This window comes from Mastigoproctus giganteus, chromosome 12 (assembly GCF_048544385.1).
Source record: "Mastigoproctus giganteus isolate SK-2022 chromosome 12, ASM4854438v1, whole genome shotgun sequence".
In the NCBI taxonomy this organism is placed as follows: Eukaryota; Metazoa; Arthropoda; class Arachnida; order Uropygi; family Thelyphonidae; genus Mastigoproctus; species Mastigoproctus giganteus.
Genome location: NC_143586.1, coordinates 130,997,266 through 131,024,476, shown reverse-complemented (window position 1 = coordinate 131,024,476; position 27,211 = coordinate 130,997,266). Strand labels below are relative to the sequence as shown.

The 27,211-nt window shown below is 34.9% G+C and overlaps 1 protein-coding gene across 5 annotated transcripts in view; it reads right to left on the bottom strand.

Annotated features, from left to right (window-relative positions):
• LOC150077431 (uncharacterized) overlaps positions 1 to 27,211 on the bottom strand; it is a 284,193-nt gene that overhangs the window by 209,426 nt on the left and 47,556 nt on the right. For 2 of the 5 annotated variants that reach the window (XM_090386306.1, XM_090386307.1), the window contains 2 exons: positions 25,266 to 25,331; positions 14,788 to 14,903 (listed from right to left, as the gene is read on the bottom strand). The gene's annotated coding sequence lies outside the window, so the exon portion shown is untranslated. The remainder of the gene's footprint in view (positions 1 to 14,787; positions 14,904 to 25,265; positions 25,332 to 27,211) is intronic. The other 3 variants (XM_090386304.1, XM_090386305.1, XM_090386308.1) reach the window with 2 other exon arrangements.

Below are 27,211 nucleotides of genomic sequence, written 5' to 3'. Positions count from 1 at the left end.
TAAATATAAGTTGACGAAGGATGGTTGCAGGATAGATGTGTGGAAGTTTCTTTCATTCAGCAGGCGGTTGATTGTTGGAAAGCTTCTATCCTTTGTTGTAAAGTGGATGATTTGAATAATTTTGGAAGAACTAGACAAATTCTTGGAAGGTATGGATTTGAGAAGTGTGTAATTTTTTTTTTTTGGTTTTTTTTGGCTGATGCTATATAAGCTTGTGTTCTTGCATCATTTGCCACTACTACTGCTAATACTACTACTACTACTGTACACTCTGGGCAGAAGTTTTTAACAAAGAGTAACTTAATAATGGTTCCTCCACAGTCCAATACTTCTTGATCTTCAAAATGAAACTGTTCAAAGGATGGGAATCTGATGACATTTATGAGATCCAAACAAAATCACAGGATCTCAAAGTAAGAGTTCCTTTAGTGCACTCAGCAGTGGCAGAAACGATGGACATGTAGAGCTCCAAAATGCACTTGTGGAATACACACAATTAATTTATAGCAGGCTACAGACCTACAACGAAGTACTGATTTTGGTCGAATGGTCCCTTAGCAACAGCAGGCTACAGACCTACAATAAAGTACTGATTCTGGTCAAATGGTTCCTTAGCAATTCCATTTTTATGTTCAAAGAATTATGCATTAGTCCTTTAAACATGTTATAGCTAAGCAGTACCTATGATAGGAATACCAAAATTATCTAACTGCAAACAGCAGTGTGTCTACTAAGAATTTTAGTAGAAAGTATGTTATGATTAGGAATATATTTTCGATCCTAATGTCATATTATCTGGTTCTTTCCTTGGCTAAAAAAACAACCAAAAGACATGGCTAATATTTTGAGATCTAGGTGCTACCTGAAAAAGTTGAGTACCTCATTTAAAGTACAAAAAAAATAAATTAATTAAAAAAAAAATAATAAATAATAAAATAAAATAAAAAAAGAGCTTGGCATACTAAAAAAAAAAAAAAAAGAGCAAATTATTTACAATAATGAAAATTTAACTATGCTACTTGATCCATGTTTCTGCCTTCCTTACTGTAAAATTTTTGAAGTTTTCTGTCCAACAAATTGGCATCCAATATCTGAAGCATATAAATTCCAAGTCAATTGTAGTTTCAGAAGCACCTTTAACTACAACTGGTCACTACAGACAGAGAAACCATGTTCTTAATTTGTTGTTGTTATTTGGTTTTTAGGAGCATTAGCAACTAAGGCCATATTACTCCAGGATATGCGGTGGTCATTCCCTGACCTTTCCGCATCCTCCGTATTTGGTGGTTAACAGTTGATGATCTTGGTCAGGTTGCAGACAAATTGAATAGATATTTTGCATCTACATTCACACGAGGAATTCTTTAGAGAAGGGGATGTCAGAAGTTTATCAAACTCCGGTGGGGAGCTAAATGACTTCTTGATTAGACCGGGGTTCGAGCCCCTGTCTAATCAAGACAGGGGTTCGAACCCCGGTCTAATCAAGAAGCGTGTGCTACACACTGCTGCTCCTTCCCACCTGGCTACGGAGGTGCCTCGCTCTTAATTTGTGACAGCATTGCATCCCTGGGGGGGGGCAGAATTTATAAAATCCATACTCCAATATTTTAATTATGCTATTAAATTTTGGATGTTGCCCCTTGCATACTGTCAAAAACTCAGAATACTAGTAAGCAATCTGTTTCTCTGCTGACAATGAGAAATTTATATATATGCTAATTCCTTGATAGCACTATGTTACTTCTAAGTATGTGTGAAAATTTTAGTAATTATGTTCTCGAAAACCTTTAGGTGCAATGTAAAATATGATTACCAAAGAAAGATGCACAATCATGTTTGATTATCAGCAAACTATCAAATAATAGCATAGCATGAATTTGACTAATGTCAGCAAAAAATTCTGTTTAAGGAAATGAAAATTTGCTTGCCCAGTGAAGCAGTCTACACCTAACTGGAAATTTATGGCAAAAGCCTAAGTTTTGTGCACAGCAACAGGCAAACTAGGTTTGTAAGGGAACGTATCAATCTCATATTGTAGAAGCACAAGACCACAAGTTCCCTTGGTATTGCACTGCACTGCATTTTGAGTAATGGCATACATTAACAATATACTGGCCCCAAGGGAGAAGTATAAATATTGTTACTCAGGCTGCAGTTTTGCATTAGCTCCTGTCTCATCAGTGGATGAGTAAGCGATGAGTGAAAAAAAAAATGGGGAAGAAAAAACTTTTTTCAAATAAATAAGATATATTTGAATGGCAGTAGCTGTCAGTCATGATTGGGAGCAACCAAGGAGAGCTACACAATCATGGGATAATTACACTACTCTGCATTTTTTAAAAAATTCACTGATGTTTTCTTAGCAAAGGGTGTTTCTGAATCATTTTCTAATGCTGATTTCAAAAATGATTTCTGTTTGCTCTATCACATCAGGTTTCTTCAAAAATCAGAAGAGAAAATTTGATTGTTCACAAATTTTTATTAATAATAAAATGCTACTTTTACCAGAGTTTTTTTTTTTTTTAAAAATACATGTTGAAAACACTATTAAAAAAGGCAGGGTGGTAAAGATATCCATTAAACGCACCTCTTGTTTTAAAAACTGATCTACAACGGGTCGGGTCAAATTTTTTTTTCTTTGATTTTCTTGCAGATCCTTCTATTTTACAGTCCCTCTTCAGTATCCAGCAATAATTAGCCTTCATGTCTCCTGGTATCCCTCATCTCTATGTCTTTAATGTCTTGGTGAAACTTTTCACCCTCACTTCACTACCACTCTGTAAATTTTCTGGAAAGAGTCGATGTGGGAGTGTAAAAAATGTACCTTGACACTCATGTTGCATATTTTCAACTACATTCTTGCAGTCTGGATCCTTGTTGTTCCCTAAGCAGTTCTCAACAATAGACCCAAAGCTAATCCACACCTGTTTTCTTTTATTTGGTTTCCTCAAAATCTCAGTATCTTATCTGCAAACTTGAGGCCTAACAAAAATACCTCATTTCAGCTTCTCTTGGATGATCAATGGGAATTTAATACAAAGGTAGTTGAAGCAAGGACCTTCCTGAGGTAAAGCTTTCACAAACTGTTTCATCAAACCCAGTTTGATGTGCAAGGGTAGAGAGAGAGAGAGAGAGAGGCCAGTTTTAGGGTATAGCAGTGGTTTATGAACTATATTCTTTCGTCCAGGTAACAAACTGCCCCTCTTTGGCCAGACTGATATTCCGGTGTTTACTCCTTGCCCAACAGTTCCACTTACACAAAAAGCAAGGCATTTTTGTGTAGCCAGACTGCTGTCCAAGTAACATGCCTATCATTTTAAAGTCAGCACAGACAAACCAACCATGTTGTAAAATCCTTGAATGTCTTAAATTTAAGAAAAAAAATGAGCACTTTTCCTTGTATTTGGCAAATCTGTAATAATAATAATGATTTTTTCAAAATAACTTTCAGCAATATTCATTAGAATGAAATTTCATTGCAGCAAAGTTATTTGTGTATTTCCTAAAAAGTTTAACAGGATTTTACTATATGTATATACATACAGCTAGGTTGCGATTAGTGCAACTAACGAATCCCATGAAGTAGTCGCATTATTCGAATTCGCACTATTCAAAGTTATAATTATGTGTAAAATACGGTAATTGGTTCCAGCTCGACGGAAATAGGTAATGAAAAATTTTAAAAATAAGTTTTTATATGTTTATTAACGAAATATTACAGTAAAGGATAAAAAGAATACAGGAACTCCCCGACTTAAAAGACTTACATAGCAGAACATTTCGTAAGTCAGAATTTTCCCCATGCTTGTGCAGCACTTGCAACTGTGTTCGCTGAATTGATTAAATCAAAAAAGAAATGTTCGACAAACATGTAAATAGAATTATTTATTGTATTTATTGAATTTTTTATCTCATGCACAAGAAAAATTACAAAAGTGTGCAATTTAAAAAAATTTCAAAATTACAAAAAAGAGGAGACAGGCATAAGATTTACCTCTCGAGCATCGTTGCCAGAATCGACGTTTTCAGCTGATAAGTACGCTGCTGCGGAGTTTGAGGGCTGTGGAGATTTAGAATGGGTTGGCTGCTCAACTTTATGAAAGAATATATTAATGGATGACTGAATAGTGGCTTTTTTCTTTTCATCGTAGATTTCTTTGTAGAAAGCAAGCATATCATTCACCTCTCTGTTAATTTTTAAGAATTGTTTGCTGTCATGATCAATCTTCTCAAACCTCGCCATTGCCGATGCAATTTCACAAAAAGCCACTGCCATCTCTCTGGTGATGAAGCGTCTCGGCTCCTCATTTGTTTAATCTTAAGCTTTGTCAGCATTTTCTTCTTTCACTATCGCTACCTGCAAGTCAATAAGTTCTTTGTTAGATAATTCCTTCTCTTCTTCCTCAATTAACTCTTCCACGTCTTTGGCATCAACCTCCAACTGAAGTAGCTCTGCAACCTTAACAATCTTATCTGTAACCTCTTCATATAATTCATCTTTTTCAAATCCTTCGAAGCCTTTTACGTGCTGTGAGCATATTTTCTTACACGCGCCATTTAAACAACTTTTAGTAATTTCTGCCCAGGCCTTATTAATGTTTAAGATGGCATGGTAAATATTTTATTATTTCCAAAAGTCTCTTAACGTAAAATTTTTCTCATCATCTACTGCAGACAATGCCTGAACAAATGTTGTGCGTAAATAGTATGCTTTTAAATTCAAAATAACATCCTAATGCCCTTAAATGCACGAGGATTTCCAGAATGGTACACAAGCAGTGGTTTTAATCTGTAATCTCCCGCTGCATTAGCCCCAAGCAAGAGCGTGGCCCTATCTTTTGATGCATTGAAACCTGGCATTGTATTTTCCTCTTTGGCAATGTACGTTCAATCAGGCATTTTTTTCCAATACAGAGCAGTCTCGTCAACGTTAAAAATTTTTCTGCGTTGAATAACTGCCTTCGTCAATAATTTTTTCCATCACACAAAATTTCTCTGCAGCTGCAGAATCGGCACTGGCAACTTCTTTAACATTGTGGAAACTAGTGCAATGCTTGAACCTATTAAACCACCCGATGCTTGCCACGAACTTGGGCTGGGGTTTGCCGTACTTATCCTTAATATCTTCATAAATACTTCTTGCTTTTGCTTGAATGGCGATTGGACTCAGAGGCACTTGCTTCTGAATCTGATTTTCCATCCATATCATTAACAGCTGTTCCATCTTCGATATAACACCTGAACACTGTTTTGTGATCACTGTTGATCTTAAGTGCATTGATCCTTTAACGTGTTCTTTTATAAGCACACTGACCTTTAAAATAGTATTCGCTGTTGAAGCAGCGAGACCTAATTCCCTTGCAATAGATGACAAACTTTGTCCTGCTTCGTAACTCTCAATCATTTTCATCTTCATTTCTAAATCAATTTTGTTTTGTTTCCTGGCACTACCACCTTTCTTTCACTTTCTGTTGCACTTTCACTTTCTGTTGGTCGCTTTTCCTTCATCATTGTAATATGTAAATAGGAGTGAAGAGAAGTTTCAGTGAAGGGGAACACATTTCACCATAATACCATAAAATAAAACCCACACAATTCCAGTTATCGAGATTATTGCAAATGCAATAAGATCGAGTTTACTACCCGTTTATAATTAGATGCACTAACAGAAAAGCCCAATAAACTGGAATGCAAATTGTTTTTTGGTCGTGACCTCCAGAAATGTGCTTTAGAAAAATATCACAAAGGCAAAATTGATTCTTATAATGGGAACATATGATAATGATAGAAAGGTAGTGCAATTTCCATTATAAATATGACCTTTTAGAGAGATAAATAGCTTAGTAATATAGCGAAATTGTCAGCTTCCAAGGACTTGGAACGAATTACGAAAAAAAAAAAAAAAAAAAACTCCAACAATGTGTTGTTCGGTTCACATTATATTTTCACGATATCTCCATTTATTCTTACAGGATGCAAAATACGTTTCCACTGGCCAGCAAAAACTTATGTAATGTGGAATTTCCATATGTCGGGGAGTTCTTATATAAATTTAAATTTATTATTAACAAAGTCATATAGTACTGTAATTATAGAAAGCAAAATAAAACAAAAAAAATTCTAAATATCATTCCTAAAGGCAAACTTACATTGATGAAAACATCTTTATTGTCTTTCAAAATATTGTAGCAGCGTAGACTGAACTGTTTTCTCCTTCTTTAAATCTTCATACATATGTTGGTAGATGCAGAGTGTTTATCCACATCTTGGCGAATTTGCATGCTTTGATTGAGGTTAGGGTCAGCATGCATAATTTTTTGCTTCACGACTTCTACAGCTCGAAAGATATCTTCGAATTCCTTGAGAGTGAACTCCTTCACTTGCACATTATCTCGTTCTTCGACATCATTGCCGGCTTCTTCAAATGATCTTTGTTGATCTTAAAGTAGGAGATCATCATCAGTCAATTCTTCCGAGTGTGAATTGAGCAGTTCCTGAACATCATCATTTTCTAGTTCATCAAATCCAAGTTCTCTTCCAATATTTATTTCTCCTATAACAGTTTCTTCGAAACCACTACTATTTGCACAATGAGGCAAAATGCGCTTCCATACTCCACACACATTGTTTGCAGTTATTTGTTGCCAAGCATGCTGAATATTTTCTATTTCATGTCTGATGTTATAATTTTTCCAGAACTCTGTTAAGGAAATTGCATCGTCTCCTGTAGTTTTAGCAACTGCCTGTTAAAATGTTTTTCTTACGTAGTAGGTCTTAAATGTTGCGTGGTCCCTTGATCCACAGGGTGCAACAAAGATGTTGTGTTTGGTGGCAAAAAAATTATTTTTAATTTTTCACATAATGAACCAAGTGCAGTTGGATGACCTAGAGCATTATTCAAAATTAGTAGAACTTTAAATTCGATGTTGCTTTCCTTGCAATATTTTTGAATAGCTGGACAAAAATAGCTTGAAAACCAGTCAGTGAACACAACTTAGGTCACCCATGCTTTCTTATTTGATTGCCAAATAACTGGAAGTAATCTATAGCTGTAGCCTTTTAAAGCGTGAGGATTTAGAGACCGATACACAAGCATCGGTTTCAATTTAAAATCGCTTTGAACATTGCCTCCCAATAAAAGTGTTAGGTGATTTTTATACACTTTAAATCCAGGTTGAGCTTTTTCTTTCTTAGAAATGTAAGTTCTTGAAGGCATCCTTTTCTAGAATAAACCGGTTTCATCCACGTTAAATATTTGTTGATTAGTGTATCCATCATCTTCGATTATTTTTTTTAAAACATCACGATATTTAGATGTTGCATCCTCATCATGCACTGGCCACCTCACTGGTAATTTTAACATTATGCAGCTGAACTTGATTTTTAAATCGATCAAACACTCGCACTAAACGTTCCTTCTACTTCATTATTTTTTTCTTTCATTCTCTTAAACAAATTTAAAGCTTTTGTCTGAATGGATGCTCTGCTAAGGGGGAATACGTTTTTGATTGCAATCCTCAACCCATACAGTTAAAAGACACTTCATTTCTATCATAGTAATACTTCTATTCCTTGTAGATGTTTGCAAATCACAAAAAGCTGATGCAACTTACATTTTTCTTTTATTCCCTGCGTGTTTTATAATATTCTGCACCATAAATTCAGGCATTCTGACATCTCATCCTATTTTAGAGTTGCTATGACCACATTCATGTCATTCAATCACATCAATTTTTTGCTCTAATCTAATAACGAGCCTCTTCTTTTTTTGCACTCGTAGTGTTTTTATCTGAAGGAATCTTCCTTTTGTCAATTTTGTTAAGGGCCCTTCTTAAAACGATTAAAAAAACCACGAAAACTAACGTATATTATGACAGACAGTAGCACATGCACATGAGAAGATAAACAAGTGTAGCAGCGTCTAATGTGAGATTAATCATCTAATACGAGGCTAGCTGCGCTAGCCTCGTATTAGATGACAGACAGACAGACAGACAATCTAATAGAAATCTCTTTTTATTCTATTTGTATGAAATATATATCATTTATATAACTTACATCAAAGAAAATTACCTCAAGTTATTCTGAAACTACAGTTTATCACATTTTCTTTGGATATCCAAATGCCTCAAACTTTGGTACTGAAGTAAAAGTGATTCGTTGCTTTTCAAGTGTTGAATTTTTGTGTTAAAGGTCCATTAATACCGATTTGCATCAAGTCATTTTGACACTGCTGTCACAGAGGACCAAATTTGCATTTAATTGCTTTCACCTTGCTGTAACCTTGTTCATAGAAAGCTGCACAGACAACACTAATAAAATGCACGGCCAGTTTCCTGACAGATGTTAGCATTCCAATTATACTGTTCTCTGAGACTACTGTTTTAACATCTCACAAAGTCTGTGTTGCCAGATGAAAGTTGTGTCAGCAGTGATATTTCCTCCACCTCAACTTTTCTATTACTAGCTCATATTCTTTTGCCAAGTGAAAGTATCAAACATTAAGAACACATTTTAAAGCTAACTGTATTGTTAAAAATCTTTCCCTTAAATTAAATATTTAAATTTGCCCACCACAAAGTTTCCTTGTTGCTTTGGGCTGATACAGTGTTTGTAAATAGCCCATGCAACTGCACATCAAAATGTTTTCCTGCTAGATCTCTGTCACTAGGTGGTTCCTGCTCACAGAATTGTGGAAGATTCTTCAATGAAGAAAATCAACAGTATTTTGAACACAAAGTTGAATAATTGGTATAAGATTTTGCTTTTGAAACAAAAGAAAATCTGCTTTAGAGTACTGGAGTAATCTCGAACAAATGTATTGTGTGAGCAAACTTGTTAACTTTCGGTTTTCTCCAAGTTCCCTTAGCAACTGCAGTAACATTAATTTCCCTGTATCAGTAATGGTTTCAAGGTGCAGTGAACCATTTTCCAATCTTTAACTAGTGTGTCTAGAGCACTAGCTATACAAAGAATCTCTGATTTACGCTGTTCTGAATTGTCATTCTGATATAACATCATTCATAACTCAAACATTTTGAATTCTAAATTTAAAAACGTTTGCTTCTTCTTCTTCTTCTCTCCCCTTGTTAAGCAGTATTGTTAGGAACAAATTTCAAAAACAGTCTTGCTTATTTTTGACAATGCGCCTGACCATCCTTTTAACAGTGAAGACATGGATGACAACACACATGCCAACAAGTACAACCAACCTTTTTGTTGCAACTGATGAATCAATTGCAACAGTGATATTCAAAGCCTATTATCTCTGAGGGACCTGAAACAACCATTCACTGAGATAGATAACAAAAACTAGCCATCTGAGGACCACAATCTGAGGCTGTAAACCACTGGCTTTATGGCCGTGAAGGGCAATAAAGATTATTTCTCTCTCCATCATTTCAGGAATTCTGGAGGGTACAACATATCAAAAAGGCCACAGATAACATGTGGCATAATGGGAAGAAGTCACTCGGGCTACATTGAATGGCATGTGGTACAATATATGGATGGAGTGTATTCATGGTGTACAGGAACTTGCAGTGCTCCTGAAATTCCATGACAGATTGTAGAATTGGCAAATGGGATTGGCTTTGATAAAGCTAAAGTTACCTAACAAGAAGGTGATTAAACTGGAGTAAAAAAGGGTAAGGAAGAGGATGTGCAACTAGAACTACAAGTAAAAGAGCTCGGGGATTCAAGGTGCTGTTATTTCGATTTTTCCGTTATCTAGAAAGTTTTATTTTTAACGTATTTAATGTAGAAATAATGAATGCAAGAATGCAATTTTATTAACTGCACATAAAAAAATATACACATGTTGACGATCCAATGTTATATTCTGCCATTAATACACTTCTGCTTACGTCCCATTCTATCTTCTTTATTATATCAAGTTTAGTCTGCGTGGGTAGCACAGTGATATCATAACTGTCCTCTCCACACTGGGTGGAAAAGGCTCGGGTTCAAATCCCATTGTTGATGTGAGGAACTTTTATATGCTTTTTTCACTCTGTGGCTAAGTCAGTGGGTTTCAGGTGTAGATAGCAAGGTTTCCCCCTCAGAAACTGTGGTTTTTCATCCAGCAAAACAGGCAAATTGAACAGAGAACACACGCAATTTACAGACACAATACACATGGGTATATGAATTAACATTCCGGGTGACCCTAATGTAATAGTTTGGATTATATCAAGTTTGTCACTAAGCTTTAATGTTGTTCTTCTTTTCTTCTCTGTATGAGATTTATTAACTTTAGGAGCCACAGTGAGGGGGTTTTTAATTTAAAGTAAAACAGCAGTATAATCCATGACATCAGTACAGAATTCACTTTGAAAACGGCGAACGTAAACAAATACAGTAATCACGAAACTTGCCATTTTCTTTTTTCGGCACTGCAAGACATTTGCATTGTATGTATGCACCCAATCTCAATGTGCAGTTATCTGGGGTGCCATTATTTCGACAGTCTACTGTATATGACCTGAAATGACCTTGATTGGTGGAACAGACTTCCATCTTTTGTTGTGGAAGTTGATAGCCTAAATAAATTTAAGACTGAGCTGGACAAGCATTTGGAACAAATGGAGGGGTGAAATGGGAAAGTATTTTTTTTTTTTGGCTGATGCTGCATAAGCTTGCTTTCTTGAATCGTATGCCTCTACTAATGCTAATGCTAAATTTTACACTGCACGTACTCATTCTGTATCTTATGAAAGACATTGCTAATTAGCTTCACACTACACAAGTACTATGAAATGAATGTACATAACAGAGAACAATACTATTATCTCACATTTATATTTTGCAATGTAGACTACAATATACACCTGATGAGCAATTCAATAATGAAAATAATTAAAAATGTGCAAAAAAAAAAAAAAAAAAGACAGAGAATAATTGAGTTTCTGCAAAAAAGATGGAGAAAGTTTGTTGCCAATTATAAACAATGGCAATATTCAAATTGAATAAAAAACGAAAAATTAGTGGCTAGTATACTCATACAATTTGAATAAGCAGCACTTCTCTAGAAGAGTACATTTGCTATTTATTCTCAGCTGAACACTACTATCTATAAGGCACTATTTTTGAGATTGTCTCTCACCAGTGAGTAGCCTGAGTTGTACTCCGTGTGTAGGAGATGCCGTCCCAGTTGTGATTTGTTGGTTAAACAGTGTGAGAGATGGCAAAAGTTCTAACACATTTAAATTCCAAACCATTTTAGAGCAAGTTCCGAAAGTAATGGAAAAATTATACAACTTTCATATGGTTAGTATAAGGCGTCTAACTGTATGTAGCTGTGATGAATACAAACCAAAGTTTATATAAAACTGCAATATTATACATCTTATGTTGTGAATCCCTTCACAATCAGTTGTCCCACTTGTGTAACTTCAAATAAGCATGAATCCACCCCCAGAACAGGAGTACATTGCTTCTGGACAAATGTTATTCTGCTAGCTTTCCGAGACCTCTCTGAAGATAAGAAAGTATAATTTTCTGCACTTTATTGATGTTTTCCAGAGTTATAATAGAAATGGGTCCTGATGACCTTTTGTCATCTTTAATATCAAAATCCACCCTTATGAAATGAGCACACTAATATTATGAATATTATTTAATGGCTGAATAAGAAAGACTGTTTCTTCAATATTTTTGACATTTAATGTATTTCTCTTGTAAATAATCCCTTCATGATATGATATTTTATGACAGTTTTTCGTTTTTAATCCCCCCCACCCCCGAATTATGGAATTTTTTTTTCTTCTGGAATTATGGCAAACAGGATGTTTCCAAAGTCTAGAAAGGTTCAAATTTTAATATACAGTGGAACTTCTCTATTACGAACTTCTATTTAACGAATTTCTCTATATTACGAATTTTTTTGCGAAACACTGCATCTTGAAACGAAATTACATGTAAAATTAACTCCATACAACGAAGTGTTAGTCTCTCTATAACGAATTTTTAAAAAAATTAGTAAAAGCATTTTTGAAGATTTTCAAGCATTTACTGCTAAACAGCCGCTCAAATATACTGCCTCCTTCCTTCCGAAATTGCACATTAGCATCTGGAATTAAATAATAAACCTTTTAGTGAACACTTGTGGCCATTGACGCTCGTAGGAGGATCTTTGTTTCATTTTTGTTAGTTATTAAACCAAATGGGTTTTCTTAAAAGTGGTCGTAAACTTTACAATAAATAGGGTAGATTTGTAAATTGATGTTGGCTCAGGGGAAAACGAAATTCGCTGCGGTAAACTTGAGCATGTTGCGGCGGCAATACATAGAATGCTACCATAGTCGGTTTTTAGTAATGCTTACTGAGTGACATTCACTTCTCACCTCAATTGTACCACGTGACCTTCATGTCAATCATTATGATATGTCCGTTCTCGCCTAACTGGACTCCCAGTAGATGGTTTTCATGATTTTTTTTTTATTTTTTTTAAATTTCGTTCGTCATCAATCACATAGGCTATATGCTCTTGTATTTTTTTTTTCTGAAAAGCATACATTAATCATAAATTTTATTTCGGGTATATATGAATGAAAGCAGAATAAAAGAAATTCACAAAGTCGTATATTTCTTCACAGTGAGTGATACTGTTGAATTGGCAAGCGAACGTCATTGAGTAGGAGGTACCTGTACTAACAATTCACTATATGGCCAGTGCAGCGAAGTTTGCGGTGTATGTATCGGCAAGAGCTGCAGTCCAGTAATTTTTACAATTGTGAAAACAATGTCGAAGAAAAAGTGTTTAAGTATTAATGATAAAGCAAAGATTGTTATGATATTGACCAAGGTTTTAAGAAAAAAAGATGTTGTGGAGAAATATGGCATATCTGCAAGCAGTTTAGCTACGATTTAAAAAAAAATCGAGAATCAATTTTAAATGCAATTGAAGGGGGAGCAGACAAGAAGCGAATTAAATTGTGTGTATATACGAAGATGTTGATAAAGCTGTTCTAAAATGGGTGCAAATGATACGTGAAAAGAATATTGGGCCTAATAATTAAGCAACAAGCTTTGAAATTTGCACAGTCCCTTGGACATACAGAATTTAATGCAAGCACTGGGTGGCTAGATAAATTTAAGGCCGACCGGGCTAGCTGGGTGGGTAAAGTGCCTGCCTGGCAACCCAAAGGTCGCGGGTTCGAATCCCGCCTCGGGCTTGGATCAAAGTACTGCAAAAAAAACCTTGGGAGGTGCACTATGGCCACAGAAGCCGATGCGTCAACAACTACCAAAAAAATAAATAAATAATAAATAAATTTAAGAAGTGCCACAGAATTGTGGAAAAGGTTATTTGTGGAGAAAGTGTTAATGTAAGCAAAGAAGATTGCAACAGTTGGAGGAACAATACCTTAAAGAAGATTTTGGAAGAATGTGAGTGTAAGGATGTTTTTAATGCTGACAAATTGAGTTTATTCTTTAAATGTTTACCGAATAGAACACGTGCCTTTAAGGATAATAAATGTTTTGGCGGAAAACAAAGCAAAGAAAGAATCAATGTGCTAGTTGGAGCAAATATGACAGGAAGTGAAAAAAGACTTTTAGTCATCGGAAAATCAAAAACCCAAGATGTTTTAGAGGCACAAAATCTTTGGAAGTTGACTACACTTTTAATAAAAAAAGTATGGATGACAAGTGATATTTTTGAAGAATGGATATTAAAACTAGACAAGTGTATAACAAAAAAAAAAAAAAAAAAAAGGAAAATCGTGTTGGTAACTGACAACTGTTCGGCACATCCTGCCAAACTTAAAAGTGTGAAGTTGTTTTTACCACCAAACGCAACGTCAAAACTCCAGCCAATGGACCAAGGCATTATTAAAAATTTTAAATTTCATTATTGAAAGAGAATAATAATGAAGATTGTCAATGCGTTATCAGAAAATAGAAACTTGGAGGTTACAATTAACCTTAGAGAATACAGAAGTCGAACAACGACTGGACGAACAAGATGAACTGCCTCTTTCACAACTGAAAAACTTTTGGACATTATTAGAATCGTCCGGAAACATCGAAAATGAAATAACACTGGATAGTTATGTTTATGTAGATCACAGCAGAACATCCAAATGAAGATGAAATACAGCTGAACAGTGCTAAACGCGACCATGATCACGAAGAAATTAGCGATGACGCATCAGAACAATCCGTAGAAAAGCCAACTCGCAAAGAAATGATTAACACTTGATTAACGGTTCGTATGGGTCTACAGTTTTGTGAAAAGGTTCCTGATGTTTTTAATGCTCTGAATAAATGTGAGGTTTTCTTTGAGGATCAGACAATTTTTTAATTGTACTGTGCAAACAAAAATTACACATTTTTTTAATTTGTGATACTTACCGGCGAAAATTGTGTAAACGTAATTTAAATAAGTATGTTTTTGAAATAAAATACATTAAAAATAAATGTAGATTCGTTTTCATTTTCTAATTAGATAACAATTTCTAATAAAAAAAGATATTCTCTGTATAATGAAATTTCTCTATAATGAATTTTTTCGCTGGATTTATCAAATTCGTTATAGGGAAGTTCGACTGTATTTCTATCAAAACTTGATATAACAATCATGTGGGACAGACAAAATTTATCAATACCCCTCTCCCTCACATGATCCAACAGCAACAGCTCTGAAATATTTTTACAATTGTAGCCACAAATATAAAAAAGATTACTTATAACCTTCTGATGAAGTTATCTTTCAAAATAAACTGTCACTAAACCAATTTATAAGTAGAAAAAAAAAACCACTGTTATATGTTGTTAACGTATTACCTGGATATCTGTGCTGTCATTTTTTTATTAGCTAAGTCATCTCTGATATTTATATATATGTATATATATATATACACACATCTGAAAACTGGTGGAGCTATATCTCACATGGTTACCTAGAAAATAAGTGAATGAAATCACATGAGAGAAAATATATATATAATACAGATAAGGGGAAAAAATATATAATTAGTAGGGGTTAAAATTTATTATTTTTCCATCTTAAGTCAAAACTATTTTATAAAATAAAAATAAACTGAACTGTTTTTGTCTCATAACAAATCCAAACATTGTTATGAATGAGGAAATGAAGTTAAAATACAATTGTAGATGGCTTGTCAAAATACTAAAATTTGTTCGAGGCAATAACAAACCTGATTCAAAAATATACTGTATTTATTAAATTAATATATAGAGTATATTAATTGAAGTAAATTTGTATTGTGGAGCATATAACAGTTTTGGCAAAATGTTCCCTTCACAATTGTAGCTGCACTTAGCTATATTCAGGTTTTAGCACAATCAGAATTCAAGTATCCTACAAATGACTGGAAATGCACATTGAACACCACATTTTTGAAAATGAATTGGAATATTATTTTATAGAGAAAAAATGTTGGTTGTGAAAGAAGTTAAATAAATCAGAAATAGTTGTGCATAATAAAAAAATATGACCTAAGTAAACATTGTAACAAAGAGAAAAAATTCACATTCCTATATATGAGGAAACTCAAAGTTTGATTTCACGATCTTTTCAGTAAAAATTTATTTTAAAGCGCTAAGAATTTATTTATAATTGCATTAAACTTCATTTCCTTAGGATGACAGAATTTCCAAAATTCGTATAGATGGTGCTAGAATAACTAAAATAACTTGTTTTAAAAATTAAGCCAAAGGGTAAGGTACAAAAACTGTGATAAAGTTTTAATAGTAAAGGATGAAACACCAAAGAATATTAAAAACCATCCAAAATATGGTTACTGGGGTGTACACTAATGATAAAACCATACTGCAATGATGGGTCAACTAAAGTTAATGACTTAAAACAAGAAAAAGGTTATTCCCATGATTAACTGTACAACAGCAGTCACCTAACTTCAGCATTAACATCAAATGGCATGTTTCATATTCATAATAACTGCACAATCCTACACCAACCGTTATTAAATAAAATAAATAAATAGCATTGTGTTATATTAAAATAATAATGATACAAATAAAATGAAATAAATAGAATTTATAGAAAACAGAATATAAATATAATTACACCGGATAAAACTGATAAAAAGGTAACCGTCTGTACAATAAAATATGAAATTTAAACCGCAATGATTAAATTTCAAAAAACAATGTAGATAAAACACAAGATAATAAAACCGATAAAAACGCTAAAACACCGTAGCTTTCAGCACATCCTTAAATATCAGCAGACTCACGGTTCACAGTACATGTTTCTACAGGAGCATTTGGCATGATTTGCACCATGAAGATTTGGCATGTTTCATACAGTAAGTTGTAACTGCAGCTCAGAATTAGTAATAGCAGTGCTTTTTTTTGTAAAAAAACAGGTGCCGGTACTCATTCTTTGCTATCAAGAAAAATTCCGTACCGGCACGGGTGACATGGCTGGCACACAGTGGGTGCCAGCCATGCCAGCTGCTTCCGTCTGTTAAGGATCACGTGATACTGGGCGGAGTCAGCACCCGTCAATCATGGCCGTATCGCTAGCAGTTGGTACACTATATCCGATACTGAATTTCGACCATTAATTTTATTAAGCATAAATTTATTATACAAGTATATTAAAAATAAGTCAAAGGTGAGTCTTATTTAATAAATAAAAAATAATAAGTAAAATGTAAAAATACGGTAAGTACCCAGTAAAAAAATAAGTAAAAATAATTTCATAATGAAGTTTTGGTCGAGATTCAGAAACGGGTATCCCTTCCAGACTGCTAGCGATACGGCCGTGATTGACGGGTGCTGACTCCGCCCAATTCTCACGTGATCTCTTTAATAGATGGAAGCAGCTGGCATGGCTGACACCGACTGCGTGCCAGGCGTGTCACCCATGCTGGTATGCTGTAAAAAAGGTGCCGGTATGTCGTACCGTCACAAAAAAGCCCTGAGTAATAGTAATGGAAAATAATACAAGGAAGCAAGTTTATACAGTATCAGTCAAAAAAAAAAAAAAAAAAAAAAAAAAAAAACCCCTCTTGAGTTCAGTACTATATGAGGAATCACATAAAAATGAGACAGTTATTTATTTAACAACTTGACAATTTTTATCCCCCAAAACCTTACATGAATGAAAGAGTATTTCTAAAGATAAAATAGAAAACTATCATGTCTGGTTTCCCCTCGATTATTGGACAAGTTGAAGAATATGATTTTCCTATGAAAAATGCTTTGCTATGTGACTATGTACCATAAATTTTTTTTATACTCGTAAAGTTGACAGCTTGTAAAATTTAAAGTTAGATATACTGTACACAATATTTACAAGGTAAGAATCTGAAAACAGTACAGGTAACCCCCGTATAGCACGGTACTTCTACAACACAGTTTCGCTCTAACATGATTGATAAATTGCGGAAATCCTTGCAAAACATGGTACTTATATAACACGGTTTCGCTCTAACATGGTTAGAGAATTTCGGTAAACCTCACATAACAAGGCATTTTTAAGCTTTTGTGCAGGGAAAGCCCTGCTATTATGTTGGATGTAATTTTTCAACATTTCCACTCTTTTTGAATCCCCGCTGTTGATTCGCTAGTTAAAAAAAAAAAAAAAAAAAAAAAAAATATCGAGAAATCCCTGTCTTTTATTTTATTGGGAAATTCCCATGTTATGTTCTGTGCTATTGAACTTGTGGAAAAATCTAGATTTCATAGTTTTATTACTATTGGATAGCACACCAGGCCATCCAAACACCAAAGTTATGTTCCTACTGCCACAGTTGTACCCAAGTACAACTGTGGCGTACTGGTTACTGAATGAAACTTCTTTCATTTAGCCATTAGATCAAGGCATTATATCAGAAAATCATTATAATGCATTTTGCAAAAATATTGATTCCGAATCTATTGAAGTAATGGAAGAATGGAAACATTTCTCAATTGTGGACTGTATTAGAATCACAGTTATATCGCAGAAATAAGTAAAACTGTCAATGTTAAATGCGTGTGGAAAAAATGTATGGCCAGAGTCAGTTCATTCAGTAAATATGACTGAACGGGCAGAAAACGGAATCAGTGCGATAGTAGAACTTGCTACATTGGTAGGAGGGGAAGGTTTTGATGATATGACTACTGAAGCCCTCCTGGGTAGCACAGACTTTGAAAAGGCTTGAGTTCGAATCCCATTGATGAAGGGAGGAAATTTTATGGGTATTTCATAACGTGCCTGAGTTAGCTGGGCTCCGGTGAGGGTAGCATGGTTTTTCTTCCAGAAACTTGGGTTTTTCGTCCAACAAAACAGAAAATTGACCTCAGGACACACACAATTTATAGACAATATACACGGAGTAATATGGCCTTAGTTGCCGATGCTCCTAAAAAAATAAAAAAAGACACGATTACTGAAGTCGTTCAAGAATTACTGGTAGAAAAAGAGGCTGGCATAGCGGATTTGGTGCAAATGGTATTGGAGGTAAAATCAAATCAATTCAGATGATGATAGCGCAGATGAAAATTCTAAACTTCCAAATTTTACACTAAAAAGTATAGGGGAAGGCATAAAGTTAGCCGAGCAATTAGAATCTTATTTTTTGAATGCAGATTCTTGAATGAAAGGAGCCCAAAGTTCAAAAGGGAGCTTCAAAATGCTTAGTTCCATAAGATGGAACTAAGCATTCACAAAGATTTATAAAGCAAAAGAAAACAAACCCAGATTACTGATTTTTTAAAGAGAACAGAAGATACACGAAATCTAGAATGGTGTATTTTTGTTAACATTTTGTTAGCGAAATAGTGTATTTTTGTTAGCTTTGTGAACGTAATCCCCTCTTTTTGTACTTTTTCTTAGCCCCTTATAACACGGTTTCGCACAACACAGCATTTTATAGGAACTAATAACCGTGTTATACAAGGTTGTATATGCAAAAATATATAGGCATTATAGATCTCTAAACTCTAAAAGAACTATAACACTAAAAGAAAATTTTTTACTCTACTGGTGGCCACCTCACAATTAAATTCTAAGCCTTTGGTAGACCACAACAGTTCCGATGCTATACTTGCAGTTCCTTTCAGATTAAATTATTCAGTTTCTCTCCTACCTGTTCTTTCCTCAGCAAATCTGTACTATTTCAGATACTAAAATTTTGACTGATAACCGCTCTTTGGATGCATTCTAATTTTTTTTTTTTTTTTGTTTTGCTGGTATTAAAGAGAACTAAATTCATGTTTGAAAAGTATAAGGATTCTTTTTCAGTTTATGTTAACAATGCAAGGGTTTAGTGTTAAGTAAATAATTGCATTTTTGTTTTTAGACAATTTCGGTTTTACTTTGTACAAATAACAATGTATACCATAACAAACAGCTATATCTCTCTAGTACTTTACAAGTTATCTTGGGCTATAAGCACATTTCCAGTAAACAAAGAAAATGCCAAATGACTTTTTCTTGGTTAATTACAAAAACGTTTACTACAAAATGATTTTGTAGTTAATGTTGTTTGACACTAAACCCTCAAATATGTATTCATCTTTCTTAGAATCTATCTGTATTAAAATAGAACATATCCTTATCCAATATACTAATTACTTCCTTTCTGTTGTGTGATATTTTCTCTTCCCTTTTAAATATAATAAAGCACAACAATCAATTCTTTATTCCTATTTCTCTCTCTCTCTCACTGTGATATGCTTGCGATTCAAGCATATCACAGCTTTATACAAGTGAAAGCGACTGTTTACAACAGCAACAATGTTTAAGCATAAATGAACAGATAATACATTTAATCCTAAATGTATTATCATGTGAATGAGTTTAAACAAATAAAATAGTACAGTAAAAGGATAAAGATAATGCATTTTGGCTCTAACAGTTCCAATAAAGATTAACATTTTCTGAAAGCAATGAATTTTTAGTTTCTCTATTAGAGTTCATATATATATATATGCGAAATTGAAAGTTGAATAAATAAGCATTCAAATTCTAATATGCATTAACTCTCCACAACTTATCTGTACATTCCCTCTAACAATTTATGTAATAATCCATCCTTAAGTTCATTCAAATTAGTAACTGTAACAACACCAGAATGGAAGTTTGTTCTTACAATGAATTATTTTCTGGCTGGAAGCAAATTTCTGCACATTTATCCTGCAACTATCTGTGCATCTGAAATTTTGGCTTCTACAATGCTACAACCCTTTTGTTTTTTGCAGAAGAACACTGGCTTCTAAAATAACTGAACTTTAAATTTTCAGCACACCAAATTCTATATACGTCTATGCACTACATTAAAAATGACGATAGGTCATACAACTCCCCAAAATCTCTGGGAGTTTTGCCACTGGTAGAGTCCCCCCCACCAACAGAGTTACACTATCCCTTAACTCAAATACTGAATTGCCTACTACTCAAGCAGCACAAGGTGAAGATCTAAAACACTTTGCAGAGGATAGCCAACATAGGTGGAGTTGTCCTAGATTTAATTGTGTAAAGCTGCTCACTGTGTTCAAACCAAAGTTAAATCTGCTAGTGAGTGAAATAGTTTATGCTACTGCAATTGCCTATCAGGAGAAGAGCTAGTTATCAGAACTGGCTTGGCAATGAGTTAACTGATAAGAACCTGTCTTGTTGATTTGCCTATTCTTTATATTTTGTTTGCATTTAGTCTGTTAGTCTGTGAATGCCCTGCTTTTTGTAAATATTCCTGTATTCTTTATTTTAATAAGGTATTTATGTTAATTTCAATTTCTTTATATCATATATAGATAAGTAGAACACCAACTGTTATTTTGTAAAGCTACACAGTTGTGATAGTATTAATATGCATACATAACTGTACAATAAAGATTGTACAGTTATGTATGATTGCTAATGTAATTCATTCAATGCTTAGAATTTTAGTTCAGTTATTTTACAAGGACTAATAGATTAACAGTAGCCACTGGCAGAGGTGGAAGTGATTCTTGCACTGCTTCTATTCAAATGAGCAGAAGTCTGAAAAACAAGATGCAGGATATTTCAGAGATTGCTGGTAGTCATTGCGTTACAAGTAAACACATGGGTTGTGTTAGGGTAGCTAAGAATAGAAACAGGTGCATGTATACCTGCGTGTACACCAATGCTAGGAGTTTGGTAAATAAATTTGATGAATTTGAGGTATTGCTCAAAACATCAAAGGCAGATATTGTTGGGATATCAGAGACGTGGTGTCACACAGATATAAGTAATGCGGAACTGGAATTTGGGGAATACAATGTATATAGAAAGGATACACAGGACAGGAGGGGAGGAGGGGTTATGCTATTAATTAAGAAACACATAAAGTTAAAGGAAGTGAAGCCAGTTGACATCGATGGACAGGGTAGTGTCGAGTCAGTTTGGTGTGACATAAGCATAGGGAAATCAAAATTGAGAGTAGGAGTGTGCTATAGGCCTAATGACTCTGATGAGTATAATAATATATTGTACAGGGAAATAGAGTGGGCCAGTAAATCAGAGAGTCTTATAATGGGGGATTTTAATTTCCCAGATATTGACTGGAATTTGTGGGTTGGTCACTCGCACACTAGCAAGGCTTTTGTGGATTTATTGGATGATTGTTTTCTACATCAGCATGTTCGTGAGGCAACAAGAGGGAGCAATACTCTTGATCTGATTATCAGTAGTGATTCTTCATGCATTAAGAACCTGCAGATAAATGAACCACTAGGTGGCAGTGATCACAGTGTATTGAAGTGGGATTTACTCAAGGAGGTAACTACCATCAGAGGTAAAGGGAAGGGTTTTTGTTTTCGTAAAGGCGACTATGATGGTCTGAGACAGTATTTAAATTCTATACAGTGGGACCAACTGATGATGTTACCAACAGCAAACTCAAAATGGGAAGCATTCAAGGAACTAATCTTGGTGGCTACCAGGCTTTACATACCAACTAAGAAATATTGTTCAAGGTTTAGGCCTAAATGGTTGTCAGATGAACTAATGAGACATGTGGCAGAGAAGAAAAATGCATGGGATACATACAAATTAATGGGTGACATGGAAGCCTATGATAGATATAAGTTGGTCTGTAACCAAGTCACAAAGGAGATTAGGCAGGCAAAGGCTGACTACGAAAAATCCTTGGCAAAGGATGCAAAGAAAAACAGAAAGGAGTTCTTTACATACTTGAACTCGAGAAGGAAAGGGATGAATCAGATTGGTCCACTGGATATTGATGGTTCAACAGTTGAGGATCCTGCTCAGGTGGCTAACAATCTAAACGAGTATTTTGCATCTACATTCACGCATGAGGAGTTATTCAGGAAGGAGAATGATGTAGGTAAAGTAAACATTGGCAGTGAGCTGGATGATTTTGTAATAACTGAGAGGAAAGTGGAGGAGAGATTGTTGAGGATAAACATAAAAAAGGCACCTGGGGTGGATGGGATCTATCCAGTTATATTAAAGGAGGCAGCAAAGGAAGTATGCAAACCCCTAGCCATAATTATGAGAGCTTCTTTGGACTCAGGGGAGGTACCCATAGACTGGAGATGTGCAAATGTAACCCCAATTCACAAAGGAGGATCAAAGGCTGACACAAGTAATTATAGACCTGTTAGTTTAACTTCTGTTCCAGGTAAATTAATGGAGGCACTGGTTAAAGAAGCACTGCAGGATCATCTAGACAAGAATTCAGTTATAGCTCAGATGCAGCATGGTTTTGTTAAGGGCAGGTCTTGCCTGACCAATTTGATTGGATACTATGATGTAGTCACAAAAGAACTGGATGCAGGGAATAACTTTGATATTATATATTTGGATCTTAGAAAGGCTTTTGATACTGTTGCACATGGAAGATTGCTGCACAAATTGGAGCAGTGTGGCATTGGAGGCAAATTGCTGCTATGGATAAGGGGATGGTTGAGTGGCAGAAGACAGAGAGTGGTAATCAATGGACACTGCTCAACGTGGACTAATGTTATTAGTGGAGTTCCTCAAGGTTCAGTGTTGGGTCCATTGTTGTTTTCGGTGTTTATGAATGATACTGATGATGGGATATCAAGTTTAATGTCTAAGTTTGCAGATGATACAAAGGTTGGCAGGGTCGTTAAGGACACTACTGACGCTATGCTGCTGCAACAGGATCTGGAAAGGTTGAACAGATGGGCTGAGAGGTGGCAAATGAAGTTTAACATTGACAAATGTAAAGTACTACATATGGGTAACAGTAACCCCAGAGCAATGTATCAACTCTGCGGTACTACACTGACAGTGGTGGAGAATGAAAAGGACCTGGGGGTAATTGTGCAGGCAGATATGAAGTTCTCTGAGCAGTGCTGTTGTTTTTTTTTGGTTTTTAGGAGCATTAGCAACTAAGGCCATATTGCTCCAGGATATGCGGTGGTCATTCCTTAACCTTTCCGCATCCTCCGCATTTGGTGGTGACGGGCTCGAACCCCGGTCTAATCAAGAAGCGTGTGCTACGCACTGCTGCTCCTTCCCACCTGGCTACGGAGGCGCCAGTCTCTGAGCAGTGCAGACGAGCTGCAAGAGTAGCTCATGGTGTCTTGTCAATGATATACAGGAATTTTTCTAGCAGGGATAAGGAGGTGATTATTCCCTTGTATAAGGCAATGGTTAGGCCACATCTTGAGTACTGTATACAGGTCTGGAGGCCTCATTTCAAGAAGGATGTAGAGTTGCTGGAACGGGTACAGAGAAGGGCAACAAGATTAGTAAATGGAACAAAGGGTTGCTCTTACGAAGAAAGGCTTAAGTTTTGCAAATTACAGAGTCTGGAGACTAGGCACCGGCGAGGTGATCTGATAGAGGTGTATAAGGCTTTGAATGGTTTGAGCATGCTCAATGCCAATGGGATTCTTCATCTTTCTCAGAATAATCACCTCAGAGGGCATAAATTCAAATTGAGAAAGGACGGATGTCGGATAGATGTGCGGAAATTTGCCTTTGGCCAGCGGGTGGTTGGTTGGTGGAACCGACTTCCATCACTTGTTGTTGAAGTTGATAGCCTAAACAAATTTAAAGCTCAACTGGACAGGTATTTCGAACGAACGGAGGGGTGAAATGGGAGAGGGTTTTTTTTTTTTTTTTTTGGCTGATGCTGAATAAGCTTGCTTTCTTGCATCATATGCCTCTACTAATGCTAATGCTAATTTAGTTATTAAATACGACAAGCACGACATGAAATATGTTTCATTTGATGAATTCAAAAACTTTACAATAAATTTCAGAAGCCTTCCTTATTCAAGAAGAAGTGTTCTCAAGACTTTAAAATATTTTACTAATTGAATGATTGTTTGGTATAACTTGAATTTCTGAATGCATCAATAACTTGTTATATGTTGCATTGTCTAAAGAACAAAATTTTCAAAATTACAAAGTTAAAAGTAAAAGTAATGAAAACAACATAGCATCAAATCAATGAGCCCCAATGTACTGGAGGTCATAACACTAAAATTTTACCTGGGCTTCAAATCAATTCTAAGAATATTTCTGGAGCATGGAATTCTGCCTTTTAACAAGAGGGGTGCTCTACAGATGGCACATCAGGTGTACTCATTACTCACCTGCACCACTAAAACTGCTTGTAGATAGAACAGAAGGAAGAGAAATATATGCCTGCCTGTCATCTTCATTTTCTCAGAATCAGGTCATGGTGAACTGAACATGTGCACATAAGTGATTTTTCCAGCACTAATGCCTCTTACGAAGTTGCATTTGATAGATAGTTTAGAAAATCAGAGAAAATGGAGATGACAAAAGCTGCCACTAAACCATTACGTTTCTAAAATTTTTGGAAAACTGGCACACCCCAAAAGAACAGAATAAAAAAAAAAAAAACTGACACTGATCGAAAATTTCCTTCTTGGGTAATGCCCAAACAACCTGAAACACTCATTATACAGATTTTTTTAAAGATAAGGTACTGGAGGAGATACTATTAAATCTGGACTGAGCCTAAAACTTTCCAGGGACTAAGAGAACACTACATGAAAATTTGGTATTGATCCAATACTTCTTTATCAAATAATGCATTAATATCTGCAAACACACACATATATATATATATACAAATAACTCAAGATATTAGTATTACAATGACTAAAGAATGCAAGGAAAGCAAACTTATTTTTTTTCAGTCGGAAATTTCCCAATGCCAGAAAGTGTCAATCCAGTTCCATGTTGAATTGTTAAACCTGCTTAGACTTTTTATATTTCTTAAATTATTGTATTAAAATTAGTAGTCAGTTATTATTTGTGTTTATTTGATAAAGTAGGTGAAATTGCTTCTTACCTGGGCTTGGAAATTGCTCAAAAATGAGGGTCAAAGTAGGAGAAAATTCCTGCCTCCACTGTTCTGCTTTTATAGCATTGTTATGTAAGAACAACATAAATATTATTTAATTTTTTTTTTCATGTAACTCCATAGGAGTATAATTAACATCACAAGTGTTCAGTTTGTAAACTCTAAATTTATAACAATATGTATTGTAATTTAACAGCATAGTATGTACTACTGTCACATAACTTGGAAATAGTGTAGCATTATTATTACATATTGTGGTTTAACATGGTAATTTTAATTAAATTTTCAGCTAAAATAATGTCAGACTAGAGCAGTGAAACAGAGTGCTCTAAGTAGTGGGAATACTTTAGCTTGAGAGAACTGCTGAGGGCAGTTCTTCTGGGAATCATGGCTTTATTCAATGCACCACATGTTGCTTATTTGCAAAGTTATCTGTAGATGTGAGACATAAATTATCTGTAGCAGAACAGCCAAAGAAGATGCCTTAATTTTTGTTTCCAAGTGTGTGAGAAGATTAAGTGGAAATTCAGCACTGTGACAAATGAATACGAGAGCTTGAAGAATAAGATTAATGCCCTCAAATAAATTAAAACAAGTAACCCATTAATCATTCAGCTGCCCAGCTCACAGCCAAGAACTTTTCTGAGCAGTGCAGACAGGCTGTTAGCACAGCCCATGAGGTTCTTCAATAATGTACAGAAATTTTGCTAGACAAAGAGATAATTATTCCTTTGTATAAAGCAATGGTTAGATTGAAACTTGAGTACTGCATACAGAATTGAAAGTCTCATTTTAAGAAGGATGTGGAATTGCTGGAACAGGTGCAGAGAAGGGAGCCCAAGATTAGCCAAGGATACAAAAGTATCACTACTAAGAAAGATTAAGACTCTTTTTCAGGAAACCCATATAAGGGGATATAAACTTAACCTAGGAAAGGATGGCTGCAGGTTAGATGTGGGAAATTTTGCTTTCAGCCAGAGAGCAAGTGATTGTTATAACAAAAAAAATGTAAGGCAAATTATTAGAGGAAATAGACAGACGAGGTGGCAGTTTTTTTTTTTTTTGCTTATAATACTGTATAAGTTTACTTCCTTGCATAATTTGCCACTATTAATACTAATGCTATGCCTTGGTCAACTTGAAAGCTAATTAACTTGGAATATTTGTGAAAAAAAAAAAAACAATTTTTATTCATCTGATTTTAATAGCATTGGCAATGGCTCAACAAATTTTTATAAAAGAAAAATTTGTCCAGATTTATATCTGGACTCCAGATTATATCTGGAGCCATTTAAAAGAAAGACTGAAATATAAAATGTCATGAAAATCTGTCCACCAGGAAATGAGTTATTACAATGTAGCCAGAAGGACAGGGTGATAATTGGTGCTCTAAGCATTTCTGACCTAAAATTCAGAGGAAGCGAAATTTGCTTGAGGATGCACAACATATGGATAAATGTGGTAAGAATTGTAAGTACATGAAAAGACTTTACTGGTAGGCATGGGTCTCCATGTTCACAAGCACAGTAACAAATTAGGAAATGTTACACATTACACTGTATTTCAATATTTGCATTTTATTATTAATTTTTCATTTTATTAACACTGTGAATAATATCTGACAAATAATACTTAAGAACTATTTACGAAAACTTCATATGATAGGTGGGTATGATGTCGGGTTTGTGTAGCGGTACTTCTTAAGAGGGGATACATCTGTATAAGGGAAAATGGATCACCCTAAGACATGACATTTGGCACAGAGAGCCAACGAAATAAGCAACGAAATTTTGCAATATTTGCAAAATCAGAATTAGACTTAAACTTTCCCACACACCAACACAATATATGCTAAAAATTTAGTGCAGATCTGACTTTTCCCACTGGATGGCTAGACATCCAAAACATATTTTCATTTACAAGTACACAACTCA